Below are 18,068 nucleotides of genomic sequence, written 5' to 3' on the forward strand. Positions count from 1 at the left end.
TTTTTCAAAGACAAGGTTCAACTACATCCAGATTTCCTTCCAAAGGTGGTCTCACAGTTCTATAGCAACCAAGTCATTTTCCTGCCTGTTTTCTTCCCGAAGCCACACAAGAATTCAGAAGAGCGGTGGCTTGGATGTTAGGCGTGCCTCTGCCTTCTACATTGAGATGACTAACCCATTCCGCAGATCCACACAATTCTTGTGTCAATAGCAGAGAGGATGAGAGGCCTGCTGGTTTAAGCCCATAAAATCTCATCCTGGGTAACCTCCTTTATTTGAGCACGTTGTACCTCTTGCCATCTTGACTACTCATTCCATAAAAGCTCAGGCCTATTCAGCAGTATTTCTGGTGGAGGTCCCAATCCAAGACATCTGAAGTGTCGCAACCTAGTTGTCAGTGCATACCTTCTCCTCCCACTGTGCCATCACCCAACAGACTTGACACGATGCAAGGTTTGGGAGAGCAGTGTTCCAATCCGCATGTCCATGAGCTCTGAGCCCACCTCCTTGGGTACTGCTTGTGAGTAACCTAACATGGAATAGATATGAGCAATCACTTGAAGAAGAAAAACGATTACCTTTCCTGTTCTTCGAGACGGGTTGCTCATGTCCATTCCACGACCCACACTCGTACCCCTCTGTCGGAGTTATCCGGCAAGATGGAACTGAGAGGGTGTGGGGCCGGAAGTGACCCATATGCTGATGCATAAGCATATGGCACCGGAGGGTGCTAGAGCCAGCCCAACGGATACCACTTAGGGAAAAAACTGTGGACACAGTGCGTGCAGCATGCACACACCTAACGTGGAATGGACATGAGCAATACATTTTGAAGAACAACAGTTACGGAAAGCTTAATAACCATTTTTTTCCATTTCTGAAATAGCTGAAGGGGGTGGGGGGAAGAAAGACAGGAAAAAAATAAGAAACAAGGGATCAGTGAATGGCAATAACAGAGGTGAAGTGCGCCATGACTCAAAAATAAAAAAAGCCTCTGGTTTCTGCTGTGTGTTCATTCCAATCCCCAAAACAATTTAAAAAGTTAAAAGTATAAGCTAATTGAGAATTAATTATTGAATTGGCCCCAGGTGTGGTTTTTTTTGTCTTTTCTCTTCTCTTTTCCTCTTTTCAATAAACTTTTTCTCATTATAAAGTTTTGCATGACAAAACAAAAAACCACAACAACGAAAAAGGACCTCTCCATAAATATCTGAGACATTCTTATATAATAACTCTTTTCTTGCAGTGAATTTTTATCATTATATCAATATCTCAATAGCTTTGATGGCCAAATTACAGCCAATCAAAGCTATTACAATAATGGAGCATTTAACCATTTTGGAAATTAAATGTGTAAGCATGTCATTGAAATGTCTCCAAACGTGATTTAAAAGATGTATTTTTACCAAGTAATTTGTACATTATCTCACTTCATTTGAATTCAAATTCTATTAAAATTGCACCATTGATGTTCTCTCTCCCCCACCTTTTTGCTCCTGCAGCAATTTTGCAATAGACCTTCCCATCTGTCTTCAGTTTTTCTAGACTTGATCGTAATTTGCTCAAGATCAGATCTAAAACTTTTCCATTGGGGGTCATAATTTAGCACCTGACTAATGGTGAGACTGTAAATTATGCTGTAAATAACTAGTAGGCTAAATGCCTATAAAGGGTAACAATGCTATCAAAGTCAGTAGCTAAACTGGAGTCAGTAAATGAGAGAGGTTAATACAATTCTCTTTCTCTTTTTGATTAATGTTGAAATGTTTTTTCAATGTTATCATTTCATTTTGTTTAGACTTGATATTACAATACATTAATTTTATTTTATATTATGTTAATATCATACAATAATTATAAGGTTACATGACATTTATTATTACATAATATATATTATATTTTATAATGTTTTGACATTATTGAAACAAAATAATTTGACATGAAAATGGAACAATTCAACATGATTGACACAAAGTATTTTGCTGTTTCTGAATCAATTTTTTAATGAATTTCCATTCCAGGAGAAATTTCAAAATTTCAACTTTTTGTTCTAATTCAGAATGAAAACGAATTTTGAAATGGCAGCATTTCCCACTGGACTGAAATTCCATTTTCTGACCGGCTCTGCTTACTTGGTGTAAAATGTGGTAGCTGCACTGGTGTCAATGTAACTGTACTAATTTACATCATTTGAAACGTTTTCCCCCAACTATAAATACTTGCATACTCCAAATAATAAGGTATCAGTTTAATCCAGTGTTATTTCATCACTGTGGGTAAAATCTTGATTCATTCCTTATTCAGGCAAAACACCCCAGATCTCAATGGGAAGCTTGCTTAAGTAAGGACTGAATAAGGAGTGCAGGATGTGGCTGATCATGCTACTTTCTATTGCAAATATTTCTTTCATTTCGCTTCATACTTTTATGGCTGCATATATAAAATGGGCAGTTAATTCTGCAGAACAGGATGACAGTGGGCCCAGTTCTGCTCTTGGGTACGCTGGTGTAGATCTGGAGTAACTGCTGATGTTGTTGAGTTAATTTTGATTACAATGAGATCTACAAATGGCAATGAGAGTAGAATTTAATCTGCAAGTCAATTTTCTTAACAGTCAATTTCCTTATTCAGAGTGAACTTTTCCCTGATGATGAGAGCTTATCTGCCTCCCTGCCAGAATACTGAGGATAATTCCTATTCCGCCCACAAATCCTTGAAACTACTCATTGTAGCCAATATATTCCTATTTAAATGAGCTGAATGGGGTTTCAGAATCCACCAGTGCTGACCATAGGGTCCACCTGTGTTCTTATTCAGTAGTTCAGAGCACTTCCAGTAGGCCACTGGGTTAGCTTAGATTCACCCTTTGTTGTATTGTTTTATACGCATGGTCAACAACTCAGGAGTTGCTTACCAGTCAAGTATGTAGCCCAAATGTTTTGAAGAGAAATAAAATGCTATTTTCCCAGGTTGAAACCAAGATAGCAGTGTTTCTTCTAAAAAAAAAAAAATAGATTTATACCATCCAACTGCGATTTGGGGATGTTCAATAGGCCTCTATTGCCAAGCTGGGGCACATTCAGCTCAGTGAATAAGAACAACTCTGTTCTCATTACTGATCCCCCTAGCAAGTCCTGCCCTCATAACTGGCTTAACAAATTCAAGTTATAGGAGGAAAATGGCACAGATCAGCTCTTTTCTCTGTTTGATACAAGTACTCCTGGCTCTCCGGTTTCAGAGTAGCAGCCGTGTTAGTCTGTAGTCACAAAAAGAAAAGGAATACTTGTGGCACCTTAGAGACTAACAAATTTATTTGAGCATAAGCTTTCGTGAGCTACAGGCATCCGGACAGGCATCCGATGAAGTGAGCTGTAGCTCACGAAAGCTTATGCTCAAATAAATTTGTTAGTCTTTAAGGTGCCACAAGTACTCCTTTTCTTTTGGCTCTCCAGTGTCTCTCATTGGAAGGGCTCAACTCCCTGTTCTCTGTTGCAGTTGATTCCAGCTTTCCTCACAGAATGTTCTCTTCTGTATAACTCTTGCAGACAGGCTTCCTCAGCAGTTTCCAAGAGATGATCTCTTTGAACTCAACCTCCATGATTATTAATGTTAGGTTCTTCCATGTACAAAGAGCAGCTGTACAGTGTCAATGGGAAGGAGCTTGGATTATATTAAGTGAGTACTCTGTGTGTGACTCCTTGGTAGCAGGAAGAAAAGGAATACTTGTGGCACCTTAGAGACTAACAAATTTATTTGAGCATAAGCTTTCGTGAGCTACAGCTCACTTCATCGGATGCATTCAGTAGATCCACTAAATGCATCCGATGAAGTGAGCTGTAGCTCACGAAAGTTTATGCTCAAATAAATTTGTTAGTCTCTAAGGTGCCACAAGTATTCCTTTGCTTTTTGCGAATACAGACTAACACGGCTGCTACTCTGAAACCTTGGTAGCAGGCAGCATCTGAACACAAAACGACAGCTGCTTCTGCGGCAGGAAGGGGGGCTTTTCTCCATTTAAAAGTATAGTTACCAGAAAACAGGTCAAAAAAGATTGTTAAATGTTACTATCCCCTTATTGGACCAAGATGTTCCTGCTTACAGTAAATGGTTGTGATGACAGACAGCAATTCTAGGCTTACTCTGACTTCTATTATCTGCTCTAGCACATGGAATCTTGCCCATCATCACACTAACACTCTTGTACAAAACATGCTTTTATGATGTATCAAGGACTGTGTTGGAATTGCTAGCTATCATTTTAAGTTTGTTTTTGTGTGGTGGAGCGTTTCTGGTCCTGCTTGCAGGCTACAGGTCTCTTTCTGTAGCAAAGCCTGTGATTCAGCCTGGAAAGGACCAGTTTAAAACAATGTAGGCAAGTTATGCCTCACTGCCTTGGGGAGTAGTCCGTTTTCTCTCTCTCTCTGTTTCTAGGATCTTGTGTGTTATGAATTCTAAGAAATAAAGCAGTGTTACACTTCAACCTTTCAGCAAGAGTATTTGTTCTCCTTGTATGCTGTGAACATACAACTTTAAGGGCTTTCTTTTCTGGATCTAATCTTTCTGCAAGACAAGTGGTGTGTATGGAGGTAAGGGCAGGGTTTCACATCCTGTAGTCTGTTATCTTTGATCTAGTTAATGAAATCAGTGTTCTGAGAGTACTCCCTACTGTCCTTTTTAATGTTTTTAAGCTCCCTTATGCTTTTTTCTAGATTCCTCTCTGACTCTCCTTGTCTGCATCTGTTTTTCTCTCCTTAGGAAGAACATCAATCTTGTTTCAGTCTCTCTCTTGCAAAGGTTGCCTGCTGCTGTGCTGGCTTCTCTTGGGCCTGGTCTACCCTGCAGAGTTGGGTTAGAATCATAGAATCATAGAATATCAGGGTTGGAAGGGACCCCAGAAGGTCATCTAGTCCAACCCCCTGCTCAAAGCAGGACCAAGTCCCAGTTAAATCATCCTAGCCAGGGCTTTGTCAAGCCTGACCTTAAAAACCTCTAAGGAAGGAGATTCTACCACCTCCCTAGGTAACGCATTCCAGTGTTTCACCACCCTCTTAGTGAAAAAGTTTTTCCTAATATCCAATCTAAACCTCCCCCATTGCAACTTGAGACCATTACTCCTCGTTCTGTCATCTGCTACCATTGAGAACAGTCTAGAGCCATCCTCTTTGAAACCCCCTTTCAGGTAGTTGAAAGCAGCTATCAAATCCCCCCTCATTCTTCTCTTCTGCAGACTAAACAATCCCAGCTCCCTCAGCCTCTCCTCATAAGTCATGTGCTCTAGACCCCTAATCATTTTTGTTGCCCTTCGCTGTACTCTTTCCAATTTATCCACATCCTTCTTGTAGTGTGGGGCCCAAAACTGGACACAGTACTCCAGATGAGGCCTCACCAGTGTCGAATAGAGGGGAACGATCACGTCCCTCGATCTGCTCGCTATGCCCCTACTTATACATCCCAAAATGCCATTGGCCTTCTTGGCAACAAGGGCACACTGCTGACTCATATCCAGCTTCTCGTCCACTGTCACCCCTAGGTCCTTTTCCGCAGAACTGCTGCCGAGCCATTCGGTCCCTAGTCTGTAGCGGTGCATTGGATTCTTCCATCCTAAGTGCAGGACCCTGCACTTATCCTTATTGAACCTCATTAGATTTCTTTTGGCCCAATCTTCCAATTTGTCTAGGTCCTTCTGTATCCTATCCCTCCCCTCCAGCGTATCTACCACTCCTCCCAGTTTAGTATCATCCGCAAATTTGCTGAGAGTGCAATCCACACCATCCTCCAGATCATTTATGAAGATATTGAACAAAACGGGCCCCAGGACCGACCCCTGGGGCACTCCACTTGACACCGGCTGCCAACTAGACATGGAGCCATTGATAACTACCCGTTGAGCCCAACAATCTAGCCAGCTTTCTACCCACCTTATAGTGCATTCATCCAGCCCATACTTCCTTAACTTGCTGACAAGAATGCTGTGGGAGACCGTGTCAAAAGCTTTGCTAAAGTCAAGAAACAATACATCCACTGCTTTCCCTTCATCCACAGAACCAGTAATCTCATCATAAAAGGCGATTAGATTAGTCAGGCATGACCTTCCCTTGGTGAATCCATGCTGACTGTTCCTGATCACTTTCCTCTCCTCTAAGTGCTTCAGGATTGATTCTTTGAGGACCTGCTCCATGATTTTTCCAGGGACTGAGGTGAGGCTGACCGGCCTGTAGTTCCCAGGATCCTCCTTCTTCCCTTTTTTAAAGATGGGCACTACATTAGCCTTTTTCCAGTCATCCGGGACTTCCCCCGTTCGCCACGAGTTTTCAAAGATAATGGCCAAGGGCTCTGCAATCACAGCCGCCAATTCCCTCAGCACTCTCGGATGCAATTCGTCCGGCCCCATGGACTTGTGCACGTCCAGCTTTTCTAAATAGTCCCTAACCACCTCTATCTCTACAGAGGGCTGGCCATCTCTTCCCCATTTTGTGATGCCCAGCACAGCAGTCTGGGAGCTGACCTTGTTAGTGAAAACAGAGGCAAAAAAAGCATTGAGTACATTAGCTTTTTCCACATCCTCTGTCACTAGCTTGCCTCCCTCATTCAGTAAGGGGCCCACACTTTCCTTGGCTTTCTTCTTGTTGCCAACATACCTGAAGAAACCCTTCTTGTTACTCTTGACATCTCTTGCTAGCTGCAGCTCCAGGTGCGATTTGGCCCTCCTGATATCTTTCCTACATGCCCGAGCAATATTTTTATACTCTTCCCTGGTCATATGTCCAACCTTCCACTTCTTGTAAGCTTCTTTTTTATGTTTAAGATCCGCTAAGATTTCACCATTAAGATGTTGATGTAAGGCAGCCTACATTGACCTAACTCTGTAAACGCTTACACTAAAATGTAGCTCCCACCGATGTAACTCACCCACTACACCGACTTAATAACTCCACTGTCATGAGAGGTGTAGGGTAGCATTTAGGTTGATGTAGTTAGGTCTATGCAGTGTCAATGTAGACACTGCATTGTTTACATCGACTCTTGCTGCCTTTTAGAAGCCTTCCCACAGTGCCGCACACTGACAGTTAAATCAGTGCAAGTACTTCTGATGAGGACCCGCACCGCCAACACAAGGAGCATAGTGTGGACATGCCAAAGTGATTTAATTTCTGCAGTTGGCTGTATGTCAACTTAATTTTTAGTTTAGACTTGTCCTGAGTATCTGTTCTTTTCACCAGAAGTTCCCATAATTAAAAACTAATGGGAGAAAAATCATTCAAACCTATTTTCAAACAAAAATCAGATTTGGGTTGAGTTTTAGTGGAGTTCAGATTGCCATTTCTCATTATATCCAGGTATATTTACTTAGCCCTTCCTCTAATATGTAATTGCAGAACCAAATGCAAATGGATGTAAGCAGGTATACCACCATCAAAGTCAGTGGAGCTATGCCCACTTACATCAAGACCGTGTTTGGCCTTTTCTGTTTTTCTGCATCTTTTGTTCATTTTACTAGCTAAATCCTGCTGCTTTTCAAGTTACTAAAAATCAGGATAGTTTCTCTTTTTACGGCATCATTACCAAACGTAACCGAATTCCTGAATGCTGGACTTTGACCAGGGTTTTTGAACTGTCAAAAGATAACCATTGTGTATGGTATTTCATACTGAAATAGAATAATGTCATGGTAATGGTAAGTGAAATATAATGGTGTATTCTGAATGTAATGTGCTTCAGAGAATAAAAGCAATTGGATAAATCTGCTTGCTTTGATACAGTACATTGCAGGATACTTTACACATATCTCATTCAGTTTGTGCTTTAGTTATATGCGGGGTGCGGAGGGGTGAAGATGTTCTCTAATTGAAATTGGTGAGCATGCAAAAACCACAACTAATCTGTGCAATGCTTGACCATTTTAAAAATACACTTTGCACTTTTGGTAGATGTTGTAATGCATTTAGCATAGTGTGAAATCTTGACATAGACCCTGAGTTCTAAAATAAGATGAACTCTATCTTTTAAAATAAATGTTTGCCTATGAAATACTTTTGCTGTTGAGGGTTTGTGAAGGTGACAGTACCTGCAATAGCAAACCAAATTCACTTTTTAATGTCAATAAATATTCACAGAACTGTGCAAGAAATTTTTCTCAGTGACTGCTGAGTGAATGAGATATTATTCCAACACGTGCTGTTCTAATATCTTTCCCTTGCCGCCTATATCCAGCCAAACTCACTCTTGGGTTTTCATGTGTATATGTGGCAGCAGATCTGGGGAAATGTGCAGAGATTTGCACCATATATCTGAGATTGGAGTCGTATCCACTGACTACGTATCAGAAGTTCTAAGCAGCCTTGTGCTGGAGCAAAGTTAACTGGCAGCCAGTGCAGGCTCTGGAAATTATTGCTGGGCAATTGTGTCATGCAGAGCTCTTTACATATACTAGGATCTGATTTTCAAAGGAGCTGAGCACCTGCAGCTCCTGTTGACTTCAGTGGGATTTGTGGGTGTTCAGCACCTCTGAAAATCAGGCCACAGGTTGCTTACGTAAATGCAAAGACAAACTCAAAATTCAGACCAGGTTCCCTGAAAGATAAGCAGTCATTGCAAGCAAACCTGTGCTGTCTTTCCAACCAGACTGTGTCACAGAGGGCATATGGCTCACTCCCAGTTCTCTTATTCTGTGCTGCGTTCTGACCATCATGGTGTAACTGCTCTTGAAGGAGTCTGAAAACTTCCCCATGCTCTCCAGAGCAATAAGTCAGAAGAAATTTAGCAGGAACTTTGTTCTGCTACTTAGGTGCTTCTCTAGCAATCAGTCAGCAGTGCAACTCAAGAGGTAGGCTGGACTTTTACAAACATTAGTGGAGCTGCTTCTGCCATCTGGGTGTAGCAAGTACAATGCAACTAATGCAGTTACACCGCAGTGTACACATCAGAATCAGGCCTGTTCTGTTTAAATGTAAGGTATAAATCCTCTTTAAATAAATGGACTACAAGCCGTCAGGAACAGTATCCCCGATACTGTCACGGCTAACCTGGTGGCTGAACTTTGTGACTTTGTCCTCACCCATAACTATTTCACATTTGGTGACAATGTATACCTTCAAATCAGCGGCACTGCGATGGGTACCCGCATGGCCCCACAGTATGCCAACATTTTTATGGCTGACTTAGAACAACGCTTCCTCAGCTCTCGTCCCCTAATGCCCTTACTCTACTTGCGCTACATTGATGACATCTTCATCATCTGGACCCATGGAAAAGAAGCTCTTGAGGAATTCCACCATGATTTCAACAATTTCCATCCCACCATCAACCTCAGCCTGGAACAGTCCACACAAGAGATCCACTTCCTGGATACTATGGTGCTAATAAGCGATGGTCACATAAACACCACCCTATATCGGAAACCTACTGACCGCTATTCCTACCTACATGCCTCTAGCTTTCATCCAGATCATACCACTCGATCCATTGTCTACAGCCAAGTGCTACGATATAACCGCATTTGCTCCAACCCCTCAGACAGAGACAAACACCTACAAGATCTCTATCATGCATTCCTACAACTACAATACCCACCTGCTGAAGTGAAGAAACAGATTGACAGAGCCAGAAGAGTACCCAGAAGTCACCTACTACAGGACAGGCCCAACAAAGAAAACAACAGAACGCCTCTAGCCATCACCTTCAGCCCCCAACTAAAACCTCTCCAACGCATCATCAAGGATCTACAACCTATCCTGAAGGACGACCCATCACTCTCACAGATCTTGGGAGACAGACCAGTCCTTGCTTACAGACAGCCCCCCAATCTGAAGCAAATACTCACCAGCAACCACACACCACACAACAGAACCACTAACCCAGGAACCTATCCTTGCAACAAAGCCCGTTGCCAACTCTGTCCACATATCTATTCACGGGATACCATCATAGGGCCTAATCACATCAGCCACAGTATCAGAGGCTCGTTCACCTGCGCATCTACCAATGTGATATATGCCATCATGTGCCAGCAATGCCCCTCTACCATGTACATTGGCCAAACTGGACAGTCTCTACGTAAAAGAATGAATGGACACAAATCAGACGTCAAGAATAATAACATTCAAAAACCAGTTGGAGAACACTTCAATCTCTCTGGTCACTCGATCACAGACCTAAGAGTGGCTATACTTCAACAAAAAAGCTTCAAAAACAGACTCCAACGAGAGACTGCTGAATTGGAATTAATTTGCAAACTGGATACAATTAACTTAGGCTTGAATAGAGACTGGGAATGGATGAGTCATTACACAAAGTAAAACTATTTCCCCATGGTATTTCTCCCTCCCTCCCCACCCCCCACTGTTCCTCTGATATTCTTGTTAACTGCTGGAATTAGTCTACCTTGCTTGTCACCATGAAAGGTTTTCCTCCTTTCCCCCCCTGCTGCTGGTGATGGCTTATCTTAAGTGATCACTCTCCTGACAGTGTGTATGATAAACCCATTGTTTCATGTTCTCTGTGTGTGTGTATATAAATCTCTCCTCTGTTTTTTCCACCAAATGCATCTGATGAAGTGAGCTGTAGCTCACGAAAACTTATGCTCTAATAAATTTGTTAGTCTCTAAGGTGCCACAAGTACTCCTTTTCTTTTTGCGAATACAGACTAACACGGCTGCTACTCTGAAACCTAGGCTTCAAGAGAGCTCCCCACTGTGGTGTTACTGTGGCTTTAAGAGAATAAATAGTTTCTTCAGGGTACAAGAGCTGACAGTGGGAAGAGGCAGTTGGTTTAGGTTAGACTGATAGATTGACCTGAGTTAAGATGTTCTCTCTATATGATTACTATGTATCTAATAAAGCCTGTTAGGTTACTAGCAATGACTTTTATTATTAAGACTGGTGGATTACTTGAATATAAAATACCCCATGATAACAGAAGTGAAGGAAGAGACAAAAAGAACTGGAAGAAGTTGGAAAAAAAAGGGTAAAAGTTACTCAGAAGTGAAAAATAAGTTTTGAATAAAATAAGATGGATCAATTAAGAGTTGAGAAATCCTGCGGAAAACTGGAAAGGTTTTAAACAAAAATTTGATTTATTTCTGAGGGCATAGGGATCTACTCATAAGGAAGATGAACAAAAGATTGTCATCTTTTTGGATATTGCAGATACTGAAGCAATTTCATTATATAATTCATTTGAGCTTACTGTTCAAGAATGAGCCGACTATGAGTTTGTCTTAAAAAAAAAAGTTGAGGAATACTGTTACCAAAAAGAAATGAAATATTTGAATGATTTCAGTTTCACTCAAGAAATCAAATTGAGAAAAAGACTTCTGAATAATTTTTAACTGATCTAAGGATTAGAAGTAAGACATGGAATTTGCAGAATCTGAGTCAGTGAAAAGAGTTCAAATTGTGATGGTTATAAAAGATAGACTGTTAGAAGAGCCAGATCTAAATCTAGAAAAAGCAGTGAGAATTTGCCAAACTGCTGAACTTAATCAACAATGACTGCACATTTTAGAAAGAAAAGAAACTGATGTGAATATAGACTTAATAAAAAAAATCAAAAACAAGTCTATGGAGGAATACAGAGTGAAAGTATTAAAGTTAAAACATATGAGCAGATGAAAGAATGATCTAGATGTGGATGGAGGAACCAACCTCGACAGTGTCCCAGAATATGGTCAAACATGTCATCCCTGCATGAAACAGAATCATTTCACAAAAGTCTGTAAACAGATAAGTCTGAAAAACTTAGAAATATACATTTATTTCAAAATTCAAAAGCCACAGACAAGACAGCAAACAAAAGCCAGGAATACAGAGCTGACATTACGGATGAAGAAAATTTGTTTCTAGTTATTTTGAAATAGAGTCATCCTGCGAACTACAATGATGATTGGACAGTTACACTAGCTATTAATGGAACATTTATTTCGTATGTACTAGATACAGAGAAACAAGCTAATGTAATTTCAGAAGAACTTATAAAATGTCTAAAAGTAAAACCTGTAATAAGAGAACATATATATGTTAATTTACAATCTTATAGTGGCGAAAAAATTCCTGTTATGGGTATTTGTGAATTACATGTCATAGTTAAAGATAATTTAGAAAACGTAAGATTTGTAGTAGTTAAGGGACAAGGTATTTCTATTTTAGGTTTAGAAACAAGTGTAGTGCTAAACCTGATAGAACTCAAACTATCCAGGATTCTGAAACACTTGAAATAGAACCTCAATTTACAAATTATTCACCGGCATTGGTAATTTGGGTACAATGTATATAATAGAGTTAAATGAAACAAAGAAACCAGTTATACACAAAGCTAGAAAAATGCCCTTAGCTTTAAGAATTAGGATACAAAAAGAACTGGAAAGGTTAGTTCATTTAAATATAATTAAAAGAGTGGAAGAGTTGCCTGAGTGCGTGAATTCATTAGTAATAGTAGAAAAGAAAGATGGAGACTTGTGTTTATGTTTAGATCCAAAAGACTTAAGTAAGTATGTTAAAAGGGAACACTTTAAAATACCAACCAGGGAAGACATAATTGAACAAATATCAGTAGCAAAATATTGTTCTTTAGGTGCTTCAAATGGATTTTGACAAATACCATTGGAAGAAAATCAATTGCTATGTACATTTAACACATCTTGTAGTTGTTACTGTTTTAAAGGATTACCTTTTGGATTACGTTCAGCTCCCAAAGTATTTCGTAAAGCAATACAAAAGATTTTTGAAAATAGAGATGGCATACAAATGTACATAGATGATATAATAATATGAGGAAAAACTTTAGAAGGACATGATAAATGATTAACAAACATTATCTAGAGCCAAAGAAGCAGGATTAAAACATAACAAAAATAAATGTAAATTTAGAGTGCAAGAATTAACATTTCTAGTAGGAAAACTGACCAGTCAGAGATAAGCCACAGTGAATACAAACCATTGATAATATTGCTAACCCAAAAGATAAGGAGTCATTACAGAATTTTTTGGGTATGGTTAATTTTGTAGGGAGATACATACCCAAATTAGCAGAAAAAAACCAACAAATTTAAAGGTTTTACTTTGTAAAAAATAATCATTGGAAATGAGACTGTCACCATCAACAAGAATTTAAGCAGTTTAAGCAACAAATAAAAACAGCTCCAATATTAAAAATATTTGATAGTTAAAGACTGACAAAATTGTCTTCAGATGCATCCAAACAAGGCCGAGGAGCAGTTCTATTACAAAAGTATGGTGATCTTTGGAAACCTGTCGCTTATGCATCTTGAGCTATGTCAAAACCAAAGTGTCATTATGCTCAAATAGAAAAAGAAGCTTTAGTCTTGGTTTTTGTATTAAAAAAATTCCACATATTTATATATGGTAGATCTGTACTGCCAGAAACAGATCATAAACTACTAGTTAATATGTCAAAAAGGAATACGATAGACCTTTGGGTTACAAAGATTATTTTTTTCAGTTGTACTCATATGATTTAAAATTAGAATATCAGCCAGGCAAATCATTAATTGGTGCTGATACTGTTTCTAGAGTTTGATGTAACCAATATAATTGAAAATGATGATGATGTGGTATATATAGATGCACTTAACAATTGCTTTCTATATCAGAAAGAGTATTGGAAGAAATTGTACAAACAACTAGACAGGATAAGAACTTACAAAGTGTAATTACACCTATTGAAAAAGGATATAATAATGATACCAAAGCCATACAATCAATTTAATTAATTTATTCAAGATTTATCAATAATTGAAGGAATTCTGTTTAAAGGTAACAGAGTAGTAATTCCTTTAGGGCTAACAGCAGAGATGTTGAAATGCATACACGAGGGACATTTAGGCATAGACAAATTTAAACATAGAGCAAAACACATTATCGGTCACAAATGAACCAAAACAGAGGATTATATAAAAGAAAGTGACATATGTCAAAAATATAGAAATGCTTGGTCTAAACAACCTATGATGTTTATTCAAGAAAACTAAGGCCTTAATCTAAAGTTGGTTTAGATCTATTTGACTATAAAGGACATTGATATGTTGTAGTTCTTGATTATTTTTTACATTTTTCTGAAATATCTATAGTAGCAAATGCATCTGCCAAACAAGTAATTAATAAAATTAAATCAATTTTTGCAAGGAATGGCATTTCCAACATGGTAATGACTGATAATGGACCTCAGTTTCACAGTCAAGAGTTTAAAAGATTTGCCACAGCATATAATTTCAAACATAGTAAATCGAATCCTGGTTACCTACAATCTAATGGGCTAGTTGAAAATGATGTTAAAATAGTATAAAGATTACTAATAAAAGCTGAAGAAATTAATACTGATTTATATTTTGCATTATTAAATGATAGAACATTACCATTAAAACATAGTTTATCACTTCCACAGTTGTTTAACAGGACGGTTAGAAACAGATTACTATTACTAAAACTAGTGGATTACTTGAATATAAAACAACACACTTCTGTATCAAAGGAAAAACAATGAAATGTGTGATTACAAATTGTTCTAAACTTGTGTTTGCAGTTTCCTGTTTTTTCTTTCCCTTCTTTCATGCCTTTATTCCTTCTCACCATAGGATGAGATTGTGGCCCGAGTAAGAAACCTTTCTCATTGTACAAGGCCCAGCCACATTTGCATTCCTTTTATTTCCCTGCTGGTGATAGCTTCTCCACTGGATGCAGGTGGCACCATGATCTCACCACCTTCTACACTAGTCAGTGAAGCTAGCTGGCCATGCATGGGGAGAGCATGTTGCACCTTTCTAAGCTGATGTGTGGGCCATCAGCTGCCCCTATGATGAGCACAATGCTGCCTGGAGCTGCCAGTAGGGTGGTGTGGCTCCACACTACTGTCTACACAGGACTGTTCCTTTGATGGCATAATCTGACCCATTATCTCCATCCCCTTCCGTGTCCTACCTACTGCAAGGTTGGCTGGCTTGGTCTCCAGGTTCCTGGCCTTTCGAATGCTATCTTCCATACTTTCCTGCAGCAGGGTTTGGTTTTCATATCAGGACGGCCCACTACACTAGCATGGTTGTCTGGCCATCTCAGAGTGAAATTCATGAGAAAGGGGCTAAACCATGAAAGCCACAACTGGGGCAAAAGTCTACACAAACTCCTGTGAACGAGGTTTCACGCAGCTCTGGGTTGGACTAGTCAAACAACAAATAGTGAACAAACTAAGCCTAAATTGCTTCATCTTCCTGTATGTACCTAGCTGGCACTTCTCTCATCTCCACTCATACCCTCATAGTGTTTTACGCCATCATGATTATAAATGTACAGATAATATCAAAAACAACAAGGAGTCCAGTGGCACCTTAAAGACTAACAGATTTATTTGGGCATAAGCTTTCGTGGGTAAAAAACCCACTTCTTCAGATGCATGGAGTGACAATTACAGATGCAGGCATTATTATACTGACACATAAAGAGAAGAGAGTTACCTCACAAATGAGCCAGCCACTCCCATTCCCTATTCAAGCCCAAATTAATAGTGTTAAATTTGCAAATGAATTTTAGTTCTGCAGTTTCTCTTTGAAGTCTGTTTCTGAAGTTTTTCTGTTCAAGTATAGCTACTTTTAAATCTGTTATAGACCGTCCAGGAAGATTGAAGTGTTCTCCTATTGGCTTTTGTATGTTACCATTTCTGATGTCCGATTTGTGTCTGATAATATCAATAAACTTACTTAAGAACAGCCATACTCAGTCAGACCAAAGTGGCCAATGTCAGATGCTTCAGAGGGAATGAACAGAACAGGAAATCAAGAAGTGATCCTTCCATCCCCCGTTGCCCATTCCCAGCTTCTGGCAAACAGAGGCTAGGGACACCATCCCTGTCCATCTTGGCTAATAGCCATTGATGGACTTATCCTCCATGAACTTATCTAGTTCCTTTTTGAACCCTGTTATAGTCTTCGCCTTCACAACATCCTCTTGCAAGGAGTTCTTATAGGTTGACTGTGCATTGTGTGACAACATACTTCCTTTTGTTTGTTTTAAACCTGCTCCCTATTAATTTAATTTGGTGACCCCTAGTTCTTGTGTTATGAGAAAGAGTAAATAACACTTCCTTATTTACTATCTCCACACCAGTAATCATTTTATAGACCTCTATCATATCCCCACTTACTTGTCTCTTTTCCAAACTGAAAAGTCCCAGTCTTTTTAATCTCTTCTCATATGGAAGCTGTTCCAGGCCCCTAATCATTTTAATTGTCCTTTTCTGTACCTTTTCCAATTCCAATATATCTTTTTTTTAGATCGGGTGATCATATCTGCACACAATCTGCACTACATCTTGAATACTATCATGGATTTATATAGAGGCAATATGATATTTTCTGTCTTATTATCTTAACAGAAAGCAGAAGCAGAATGTTGTATGATGTTCCCTCCTCTGAAGTTACACAAGACATGCCATTTATATATCATCAGTCAAGGTTTGTGAGTGGCTGTGTGCCAGGGATAAAACCTTGTTAAGTTGAGATAGTCTATTTATGCTTCTCAGAAATTGGCCCTACCCTTGCCAAGGTGTGGTTGAGGAGGGGCAAAGGGCTCCATGTGGCCTCTCCCTCATATTGTGCATTCATTGGAGGCGGGAGGCATGATTTAGCTCTATAGCACTAACCCTCGCCCCACATTATCTTCTCCCTGAGCAGTAATAACTTCCAACCCTTACAGCTTAATTTCAGCATATCTAAGGATTGATGAGGAAAGGATGTTGCTCCTGTTTTTAATTACAAACAAACTCCATTCAGTGTGTTCTATTTTGATTTTTCTGTTTCCATGTCTAGCCTTTGTCTTAGGTGTGTGCCCATTCTTTCTGCTGTGTTAGGAGGTTTGCTTAGCTATTTATGTGTTCAAACGCAAGGAAAGATGCTTATGTTTTCAGGCAGATCAAAGACGTGTTTAGAAATTTGGAATATGTAAGCGGGGAGAAAAACATCTTTAAAATGATGATACAGTATAACTTTTAAGTAAAATATAGCGTTGTATACACGTGTATTTGTGTGCTCTCAAAATCAATGTTTTTCAATTACACAGTAAAATACATTACAGCTGAAAAGTTAATTGCAATGGGCATCAATCAGTGTGGCTCTCCAATGACTTTTTCTTCTCTATTTTGGCGACAAACAAATCCCCTCTCATTGGCAGGAGTAGTTTCTGCCACTCCAGCAAAAATGCAGAAGTTAAGTTCTTGAAGAAAAAGTTTTTAACCTGGCTGATGGGTCTAAGACTGGAAAATTCTGGCCTCACAGCACAGAGACTAACAGCACAGCTGCTAAGAGACAGTTGCTACAGGGTGTTAGACTATGCTATAGGGCTTTTAAGACTGCTTAGTGGCTATTGAAAAGATCAAAACTCCCAAGTTTGCCTTTCACTGTGATGCATCCGATGAAGTGAGCTGTAGCTCACGAAAGCTTATGCTCTAATAAATTTGTTAGTCTCTAAGGTGCCACAAGTACTCCTTTTCTTTTTGCGAATACAGACTAACACGGCTGCTACTCTGAAACCTATAAAAATGTGAGGTATTATAAAATGGAAATAGTGGGGTATGTGATGTACACTATATATTATACTAACTTGTGTGTGAGAAGCGTGGATAAGTAAATATCTAAATTAGGACCAGACATTTTTAGATGTTGAACTGTTTAAAATGCAGACAAATCAACAACATTCAAATAACATGGGACCCACAGAGGCAAGGATTGCAACATATACAACAGATAAGGATTAATGGTTTATGGTCTATTAATGGTTTTGACATCAGCTATCTAGGCAAAATAGGATAAATTAAGGACACAGGCCAATATTTTTTTACGGGTGCTTAAAATTAGCTTCCTGAATCCTTATTTATGCTCCTAAATTGAAGGCCTGATCCAAAGTCTGTGGAAGTCAATGGGAATCTAAGCGGCTGGAATTTCAAAAGTGCTGAGCATCAGACAGCATTGATGCCATTTTTAGCTGCACCTCCGAGCCCCATTTAATTACACTGAAGGAGAATAAACTTCTTCAGCTGGTCAGTTTCAGTTCTTTTGCTTTGTAAATTG

This window comes from Dermochelys coriacea, chromosome 9, assembly GCF_009764565.3.
Source record: "Dermochelys coriacea isolate rDerCor1 chromosome 9, rDerCor1.pri.v4, whole genome shotgun sequence".
NCBI classification, from domain to species: Eukaryota; Metazoa; Chordata; order Testudines; family Dermochelyidae; genus Dermochelys; species Dermochelys coriacea.